A 10935-nucleotide genomic window follows, 5' to 3' on the forward strand; every position below is an offset into this window, starting at 1 on the left:
GTCGGACACTGTGGCGGTTAGGCATTACGCCCGACGATTCATGTAGGACAGTCGGCAACCCCGGTGGTACATTCAAGAGGGCCAATCGTACTGCTTTTAAATTGCTGGAGTCAGCGCCTTTATTTTCAGTCATTTACATTTCTGTTGAGAGCCGATGGACGGCATTGTCTTTACTTTTCCGAGTACTCATGGTGTGCCTTCTCCGACAACCCTATGGGCGTATCGCGGGAGGAAGTTCGCGGCTCGTACCCGGAGTATACGCGCACTGTGGTTGTAGTATCACTAAAACCAAGGACTTAGTAATGTTGCTTAGGTGGATGTGATTTAAAATATATAGCATGACATGTAGTGCATATGATGTGTTGTGATGTGTGGACTGTTGTGTGTGGTCCATCTTTCTACTTACTGAGCTAGTGAGCTCATCCCACGTGTACACCCCCTTTTTAGATGATTTTACAGGTCATACATCTGAGGAGCATGGGGTGGGTCCCACAGTCGAGTTTCCTGAAGAGGACTGGTGGACCCCTGAGGAGTTAGAGCACGGTGCTGACTGCTTGTGCGAGAGTTGTGCTGCGAGACAGCAGTTCTGAGGCCGAGCTGAGCTCCACCTTGGAGGCCGTGCTGAGCTCCACTTCCGAGGCCGAGCTGAGCTCTTCTATGTGATGCCGAGCTGGGCACAACCCTTGATGCCGAGCTGAGCTCCAGCCTTGAGACCGAGCCGAGCTGTGCACTCTGATTTTTTTTGATGATTTCCTGTATATACTTGATATTTGAATTCTATTCTTTTTGTGTATATATCATGCCTTCGGGCCCAAATGTATATAATTATTGTATCACCATTCGGGTATCAAGTATATGGGATTTATCCACAGGTAAACTTAGTCTTTCGCTGATCTGATGAACTTATGTTAGTGTGTGTATGTTGTGGTGGAATACAGTATCTGATGATCCTGGCAGGTTTGGGTTAACCGGTGTTAACTCGGTCACCGCTCCGGTTCAGTGTGAACGGGGTGTGACACATCCTTTCACCACTAAAAATGGAAGATAAATCAAATAATAATAATAAACTCTATAATTCTCGCTCTCTCTCTCTCTCTCTCTAAAGGTGAAGGAGAAAGGGGGAGAGTGGAGAGAGAAATAGAGAGAATTATGGTGAATGGGGATGGAATGAACAATTATAGAGAGAGATATACCAACAAAAAAAGAAGTTAATAATAATAAACTCTCCATAATTCTCTATTTCTCTCTCTCTCTAAACGTACAGGAGAAAGGAAAGAGTAATAATTAATTATATTTATTAATTAATTAAATATTAAAAAGTAATTAAAAAAAGGAATATAATATTCCTCTCTCTCTCTCTCTCTCAACGTGGAGGAGAAAGGGGGAGAGTGGAGTATTAAAAAGGCATATAATTATAATTATTAACTATTAATAAGTCATATAATTATAAACCAAACAAATGCACTATTATTCCTCCTTAAATCTCTCTCTCTCTCTCTCACTCATCGTCTTTGGAAAAAAAGTGGACCACAATGGGGGGAGATTCTCCATAGAGATAATAAATAATTATGGAGACATTAAAAAGGTAAGTATGGAGAGAGATATACCAAAAAAAAAAAAATGGCTCCTAAAATCTCTCCTTCCATTCCTTACAAAATCTAAACGTGGAGGAAGGAGTATATTCGCTCTATAATTCTCTTTCTCTCACTCATCTCTCTAAATGTGGAGGAGAGAGGGGTGGAGTAATCATTAATTATAATTATTACATATTAAAGGGATAAAAAAAATAACCACAAAATTATAGTATGGAGAATTATGGAGAGATTTATTGCGCTATTATAATTATAAACCAAACAAATGCACTATTATTCCTCCTTAAATTTGTCTCTCTCACTCATCCTTTTTGGAAAAAACATTGAGCACAATGGGGGGAGATTCTCCAGAAAATTATGGAGAATATGGAGGGAATAAATAATTATGGAGATATTAAAAAAGTAAATATGTTGAGAGATATACCAAAAAAAAAAAAAAAGGGTTCCTAAAATCTCTCCTTCCATCCCTTACAAAATCTAAACTTGGAGGAAGGGGTATTTTCTCTCTATAATTATCTTTCTCTCACTCATCTCTTTGAACGTGGAGGAGAAAGGGGTGGAGTAATCATTAATTAAAATTATTACGTATTAAAGGGATAAAAAAATAGTCATATAATTATGGATAGATTTATTGCATAAAAACGGTATCTTTCAATCAACTTTCATCGATTTTACAAGTTTTTATGCAATAGAATCCTTCTTTATATATACCACAAAGATGACAAAAAATCAACTACAATATCCCACGATTTCTCTCGGATCACTGGCACTGCATTTCTCAATTTCAGTTACTCCACATCCACAAGGTAGTATAATTCATTTAATCTCACAATTCATTTAATCTGCAAGATAGAGCTCAGGTGGAGAAGTTATTGCACTATATTATGGAAAAATCTCCAGAGGATGCGGAAAGCAAGCATGTTTTCACGTACACCGCTTTGACTTGATCAGAGATTAGTTTTTTCTTAATCAGTCTCCATGGTTTGTAATATTATGGTTTATTAGTATTATTGTTATATGCATTATTTGTGAAATTGATGCCATTCTCAAGACCTCCGTAGAGGAAGACGAGACATATGTTTTTTATGTTTCATGTTCCTGTCTCCTTTCTATTATGGGAATTGTACTATTTAGTCTGTGGATTTTCTCTCTTGTATTCAGAATAATTAGGTTTAATTTTGTTTTTAGAAAATACAAACTTTGAAAAATCAGCTCACCAAGCTTTTCAGAACTTACTTCCAATGGATTGACCCAATAATCTTGTCTTAAGAAAATGTTTAATTAGGAGATTACCACCACGTGCATTTACACGTGTATTTTTACTAGTATATATATATATATATATATAATCCATTCATCTCTTCCAGTCTCCCATGGTAGAATTTGGAATGACATAGCAAGCTACTCTAGAGTGTAAATACAGGAGAAACTTTTGGGTTACCCTAGAGACATTCAAGCAGCCACATTGTTATCCTACGGTTAGAATATGAAAATCTAATATTGATACTGGTAGAACTGTCTTGGTTATGAAAAACTCTAGAACTAAAGGTAGAACTGCCTTTGTAACATAAAGAAATTTCATTTAAGGGACATTTAGCTACAAGGAGTTTAGAATTCAATAATCCCTCTTTGCTTTCACTATTGACAGGATTTTCTTTATGGGATATCATCCTTATTTCACATTGAATATCAGTTCTTCACTGTTACCTCCTTGCTGTCTTTTATAAATCCCCACGGTACTACCAATATCCTTTTCAAATCTCATGCCACTCATGAAAAGGTGACTCACAGAAACCAAAGCAAAACATATAAACCTTAGCAGATAATTCTAAACATATAAACCTTAGCAGATCATTCTTATTTTCAGAGGAGCATCTTTAGTTGACTACAATGATCTCAACAGGAGATTCCCTCCAACAGACATCGAAAGAATGCTCCTCTACCATTGGCTTGAAGAGTATATAGAGGTCATTCCCTAACAAATAGAGAAATTTCTAACTGTCCCTACCAAACGATGACAAGCAAAATATCGATAGTCGAATCTGATGTAGCAATCAAATTAGTGGGCCCCTAAATGGAGTTCAAATAAGATATGAATGTCTGTCTAGCATATCTCCTTCTAACCCAAGCGAGTATTTAAATAACATTCATTAGTGAAAGAGACTGTTCCTAATGGATTTTAAGACCATATCCCAATGTCTTCCATCTTGCAAGTAGGCATAATTTTTTAAATGATACCCTTATTCCCATGACTTCCAGCTATTTTATCACCTACTTTGATTTCATAAAAGTTTTATCGTTGAGATAGAAACAACCGGAATCATTAGCTAAGACCTCTAAATGATCACCGCTCAGTGATAAAAGAGGTAGGGGTGCATAGACAGTTAGGAGGTTTGCCTAAAAATAGCTACTCTTGAAAGAATGGATAATAGCTCATTGTTCAAGTGCCCTTACGTCAGCGATGAATGGAGCTAAGCAATCTGCTGAAGCTCTGGGATGTAAAAATGTATCGGTAGGAAAACATCCCAACTATAGTGAAAAGCACCCACACTAGCATGACTGAAGCGAAAACGAAATTATATATAAATGATAAGGTTTTTTATATGTATTAATACCAAAAGTTTTAGGTATTGTATCAATACCACTCTACCACCCCTCTTATATTGTCTCGGGGGCCATCCTAGTGTCTTCTTGTTGGCAAGCTTGTTGCGGATTAATGTACTACACGTGGGCTGGATCCATATAGATCTAATGCAAAACACATTATCTGGTATTCCAATTAATTGTCCATTGGCACAAGCCCATCTCAGATGGGGGCCAAACAACTTGATCACCACTCCAGTCCAAGAATCTTTGCTTTTGATTAGTTATTTTGCATCTATTTGGCCTTAGCAATAGGGCGGGCCACCTCTCAATGGAGGTCTGGTCTATCACTTGGTAGTTGTGAACTGGGAATTGCTATGCAGTCTAGTCTAAACCCCAGACAGGCTCGGCCTTAAAGGTTCAGACTCATGTTCGAAGGACAAAGTTTTCCTTCTCTATGGGAGAAGGAAGGAGCTCAGATTAGTTCTTCCTACGTGAAGGTATCATGTATGGTTTCGTGATGATACGTGTCTTTTTCTTCGGTAAATTTTCTCCATATTGTCATAAGTGTTTATAACAGTATTTGTGGAAAGAGAAATAGAATGTATTGTAATGTAACTGTATATAAAGAGTTGTTACACTCCACGTATGGGGAGCTAATTTGGCCTTAGAATGAAACACTCTCTTATCTCTTATCATTATTTCTCCTCCTTAGAGGACAAATGCCCCCTAATTTTTTATCCCTACCACATGAGAATCATCATCCCTACCTCCAAACTCAAATATGTCAATTCCCCTGAAGGAGAGGGTGGGATAGAATCTTTTGCTCACAAGCAAAAAAAGGTTTCATTAGGGTTGTCAGAAATGATATCAGACCAGATTGAAACCAAATGATCGAACTTCTTATCAGTTTTGTTTTTTCAAAATAGTTAACAAACTAAAACTAACCCTTAGGATCGAAACTGGAAAAACTTCATAAAATAAAAAAGTGATTCTTTGTTTGGCTGCGTAAAATATGCTAGCATCTCCATGTGTCTATTTCTCTCCTCCCAGGCTCCCACATTAGGGATCAAATATGCATGCCATTTCATAGGAGGGAGGTGAGAGATAGACATGCACATGGAGGTGATGGAGGTGCTAGCGTACACTACCATAGCTTGTAGCATTCTTTCTCTCAACTAAAAATCCAATAACCTTTTTTTTTTATCCAAACCCAACAAACGAAAGAAATGATAGCAAACCAAAACCAACTTGTCTATTCCAGACCAAACCAAACCATCCAAATAACCACCGTACCTCTTGTGGGGGCACGCAACCCTGTGTGTGGGTGCAAGGGCCTCTTGTGGGCAGAAAGCACAGCCCCATAAAATCTAAGCAAAAACTGAAACCAAATCGAACTTACCGGTTGCCACCCTTAGGTTTGACAAAAACTTACACAGTAATTAATTGGTGGGCCAATTGTTAACTTCATTAGACTGGAACTGGTCCAATTCCAGTTCGGGCCACCTCTGTAAACCCTAATTGTGGACTTCGGGTCCATGTGGTCAGGAGGATCTAATTAGAGATCCCTGACAGATTTTGATAAAGACCCTTTCTGCTGCTGATGACATACAAAATGAGGGAATCATAAAAAAGAATCCGAAGAACACAGAAAGTAGTTAAGTACAGTAAAAATTGAACTATTTAAGCATATATACCCAAAAGCCCCAAAAACTGCAACAAGCCCACGAACTTGGTTATGGACTATGATTGAGATTATTCTGAAAGTTAACAGGAAACCAACTCCAGTTTTCATCCTAGTTTTTAACAAATTAAGGCCCCCAAAGGTACAATTACCAATACTAATAATTAATTAACAGCAACGCTTAGGGGGAGAGAGAGAGAGAGAGAGAGAGAGAGAGAGAGAGGAGGAGGAGGAGGAGAAGCATGTGAGGTGGGCAACCTTCAATGAGAAAAACCACAACCCACTACTTTTTGGCAGGCTCCGCTACGCTTCCCCAAGCAAAGTGGGAAAGGGAAAATAATTCCTGAAGTCTCTTTTCCACTCATCAGTTCTAGTTTTCTCAGTTTTCCACATTTAAAGCCGCTGCACCTAAAGGTCGTTGAGTAGCACTTTTACCATCAGTACCTTTGTCCTTATTTGGCCTACGGGAAAACAATATTGCCTGATTTTTTTTTTTTTAATAGAAAAAGGATCATTTATTAAAAACAGTGATAAAAGGAACCTTCATGAGCAAAATAGAACCAAGCCTGGGATCGGTACAAGGAAACTCAATTACACTAGAAAATAAAAGTGTATTGTTGGAGAGAGAGTGAATAACAACATTACCTGATCGCATGTCCCTGGAGGTGCATTAGGGATATCAAAGTTCAAAGGGGATGAGTATTTTGTATTTCACAGTGACAAGACCATCATTTCATTCTTTTCTTGTTTAAATGTAGGACCATGCAATGAAGTAATATTCTTTTTCCCAAATACCCTAACAATATGTATGGTGGGATGGATGACCTGCCCAGGTCCAAACAATCAATTTGAACCGGTTTTGGTTTATTTTCTCTCTCTCTCTCTCTCTCTCTCTCTCTCTCTCTCTCTCTCTCTCTCTCTAATATTTATATATGTTGGGTTAGACTGAACTGAACCAATAAGATGGTAGGTTTATAAGACAAAACATACCGAAAACAATGGATTCGGCTCTTCTCCTGAGCAATGATCGGTCAGGTCTTGCCTATAGCTACATGGGCAATCACCACGTGTCTAGGTGATGATCCAACGGTTCTCACTGTTTCATTCTCCATACCTCTATCAGTGTTTCATCGATTTGCCACCCTCAAAGTGTTTGATCATCACCTGAACACATGACGCTCACCTAGATAACTATGGACCCACCTGGGTGATCAGCGCTGAAGAAAAGAGCCTGATCCGAAAATAATAGTTATCAGTCTAATCAGTTTTGATCTGTTATCTGTTTCTTTTTTTCTTTTTCTTTTTTTTTTTAAATGTAAAAGAATTATTGAATTTTATTGGGTTCTTCAATTCTTATTGATTTTCTGATTTTGGTCCAAACGGTCGGTTTTATTATCATTCAATCTGAGTGGTGTCTAAAAACCAAAACCAATATTGAACCGATGCGGAATTCAGTCAGTCAGCTTTGATCAGTTCAACCTGGTGATGAGTCTGATTTCTGACACCCGTTCCCTGGAAGGTCTTCTTTCTACTCCAAGCTCCAAGGCCCCCAACTCATTTCTTTTGATTATTCAGTCTGCCCTTTCTGGTAATTGACCAGTATAAATTGTTCAACCCATGGCTCAATTTGGTTGAAATTGGTATATTTTGTTATTTACATGTTCATTATCTCTTAACAATTCATTAGTGTAATTAAAATAATGTCTGACTAATTAAGCATGTCTAGATTGCCTGATTTCATGATCGGTTCAACCGGCCTGACCATCTACAGCAGCTCAAGCCTTATGAAACCATAATTTATGTTTTGATTTTGCACAAGGTAAAGTCTTGACAGTAGTAATAGTATGGGTCCAAATTCTTTGTAGTGAGCAATGAGTGGCAATGAGGATTCAACAACTGAGAGGGCCTCGAGATCCACACCAGTCATTGAATCGTCACTATCGCTCACTATCTCACCGTAGATAATTTTAATGCATAGTAGTATTGCAAGAGTAGGAGGAAGAGTTAATTTTTGTCATCACCATAATCAACCATGTATTTGTCACCATTAATGGCTGTTTTGGATGGATGAATCTGTTAAAAAATAATAATTTCCCAATAAAATAACTTGTCAACCATCAATTTGTTAGGCCCCATGTATCTTTACTATTCCTTTCTATTCTTTTGTTGAATTGGGTTATGGTGGCAATGATTTTTATTTTTTATTTTTTAAATAAATTCTCAGTTATTAAGAGGCAAGATCTAGCAAGAAAACAATGCTATTTAGCCTTAGATCTTCATGGGCTTTGGGATACTGTTTAGTAGTAGAATCAGATGATGATGATGTGATGTTCATGCTTTGAGGTAACATGCACATGCTCGCTCACATGTATACACCTCAGATTTTAATTATTTTCATTTTATTTTAAATGGTTTGTAAATGGACCTGTGGTTTAACCACAATGTTGATTGGTTCTGCATTGACCCAATTCGTCCTAGTTTTAAGAATCAACACCAATATGGAAAAACCGCTAAATGTTTTGAAAATTAAATAAAAAGCATATGGTCTAGAAGAAAATTGTAAAAATTGAATGGTTAGATGAGGTGTGGTTCCCTTCAGTTGTGTTTTTGTAGTTTGAACTGTACAAGTAATTGGTTCTAGACCACTTGGTTCAATTATTTCATCTTGTCATAATTTCGATTAAACGAGTTTAATATTTAACATAGGGAGAGGGTATCTTACCCTGCCCATGTAAGGGGATCTCCCACAGACCCACGCCACATCAATCAGAGCACGATAACTAGCCAGTTCATCTATAAGGGATCTACATGATCACAAAGGAAGGAGAGAGAGAGAGAGAGTCAAGGCCGTAGGAGGATGTGGAAAAACATCCCCTCAGTGATGACCTAAGGATCTTTTCTCTTTAACAAAATCATACACTTTCGTAGTGTGCATTCTTTCATGCATCCTCTCACATAAATCATTATATGCTCCACATTGACATTCTTTCTCCTATTCTGACCTTTTGGACCCATATAGATGATACCATTCTCAATATCCTCATTACTAGTGGCGTGGGAACCCTCTCCAACAAATTATCATAAATTCCAAGATAAGCTTGCTATCATCATTAATCCTCCCACAAATCAATCTTGATCCATTTTACAGTTAAAGTGTTTCACACTTCATTAATTGAAAGGGCTTGTTTGGTATTCATGTGTTTTCTGGTGATATAATTAATTGAAATCGAAAAGCCCACCCAGCTTTCATGCCACTTAAAAGGAGTCAAAAGCCACTAACCCCAATTAAAAGGTCTCACCCAAACACAGCCCTTAAGAGATGGACACAAAAATGGTCACAGAGCTTCGGTTCACTCAAACCACATAAGACACCACAAGAGATTAAAAGAATTGGAAAAGGAAATGGCAACTGGGCAAGGAAGGGAAAAGCCAAGGTTATTTTTCACATGGGTATCTAAATAGAGTCCAAAGTGGTCCAACCGCTAAACAGAGCTTAGTACAGCCATGGCCTTTAGGTAAGAGCTTAAATAAAGTAATTAAAGGAGTCACTTTCATGAAGTCTGATCTCTGATGGTGATGGATACAATAATGTCCCCAAGTGGTCCAACTGCTAACCCATTTACCCACCCAAAGGGTGGAATCAAAATTCCATCTCTTGTTATCAGAAAAAAAAAAAAAATCCGATCTCTTCATGATTGATTCACCATTCCCAAAATCTAATTCTCTAAACAGATTAAACAAAAGGGCCTAAATAAAATATGGGGAATGGGCATTGGGCATCTTCATCTTCATCTCTGGGTATACAGAAAGTGACAAGGTAACAGCTCCCTATGGCATTCTTAGAGTATTAAGGGAATGAGAATTCTTCAAGTTAGATATATATAATTAAGGAATGTGGGCAGGAGAAGAGGGTCCGTAAAGAGAACATGGGAACTGTGGTTGGAACCTGTGCACCATTTCTATTTCTTCCTCTCTCTCTCTCTCTAGTGTCTACTATTTATATTCACTTAACCAGGGAATCTAAAGAATTTAGATAGAATGGGACCCATTGGGTATAGTTTTTTACCAAAGGCAGCTAATCAGGTGGCTGAGAAATCCTTCCTTGTAATCTATTTTTACTTCTTTTTTCTAAAGAATTTGGAGAGTGCATGTGAAGGTATTAATAGGATTTGTATTTTTTCTTTCTCTTTCAGACAGGACACATGAAAGAGTTGTTATATAAGATAGAAGGCATAGAAGAAGAAGAAGAAGAAGAAGACCACATGAAATAGCAGAAGCTTTTATATGAAAAAGACAGTCAAACATCACAAGGTCTAGCTGCCACAAGAATCAGACTTATAAGGCGAAAGTGAGAAGGAATGGTCCATACCCTATCTCACATTCATAGACCCAAGTGTAAAAATGTGTGTTCAGAAAAGAGCTTTTGATCATCCAAGAAAAGATTAGGTAGGTTCATGTTGGAGGAAGGAAAGGGCATTCTTCCTTGGATTGTGTTAATGGTGATGTCTACCCATGAGTTAGAAAGTCCCAAGCACAAAGAACACAATTTCCATGAACTTGCTTGGAATAGACAGTAAAAAGGAAAGACTGAAGACCATTGATACACTTGACCATTGACTACCCAGAGCATCCAATACATAGCTCATAGCCAGTCCAGAATAGCTGAGAGAGAGGCACAAGTAACGAAGATTTCTGTTCAGAACTAGTTAATGGCTCCATTTGTTAAAGAAGTAATCTGACCGTTAAGAGCAATTAAGAGGTGGGAAAGAGGGGGAAACTGCAAAGGGAAAGGAAAACTCAAAAAACTGTCTTAAAGAGAGGAAAAGGCATTTTCCTTATTTTGGAGATCAGAAACCCAAAAAAGATTGTGTTAAGAGCCCATCCTGGCTAATAGGTACAATGGAAATAATTTGAGGAAATTGATGGTGTTGCCACCTCCACTGTTCTATTGCCTTATAATAATGGCCTGTACTTACTATTTAGGTTTTCAGATCCTGCCATCCAATACAAGTGAGAATCTTTTGATGGGTTGCATCAACACTTTACCTCTTTTTTTTTTTTTTTTTTTTTTTTTTT

General features: G+C 37.7%; 1 protein-coding gene across 4 annotated transcripts in view; it reads left to right on the plus strand.

Annotated features, from left to right (window-relative positions):
• The window catches only part of LOC122089968 (glycosylphosphatidylinositol anchor attachment 1 protein), an 84302-nt gene that overhangs the window by 1729 nt on the left and 71638 nt on the right, over positions 1 to 10935 (plus strand). The window lies entirely within an intron of this gene.

Source organism: Macadamia integrifolia, chromosome 9 (genome assembly GCF_013358625.1).
Source record: "Macadamia integrifolia cultivar HAES 741 chromosome 9, SCU_Mint_v3, whole genome shotgun sequence".
In the NCBI taxonomy this organism is placed as follows: Eukaryota; Viridiplantae; Streptophyta; class Magnoliopsida; order Proteales; family Proteaceae; genus Macadamia; species Macadamia integrifolia.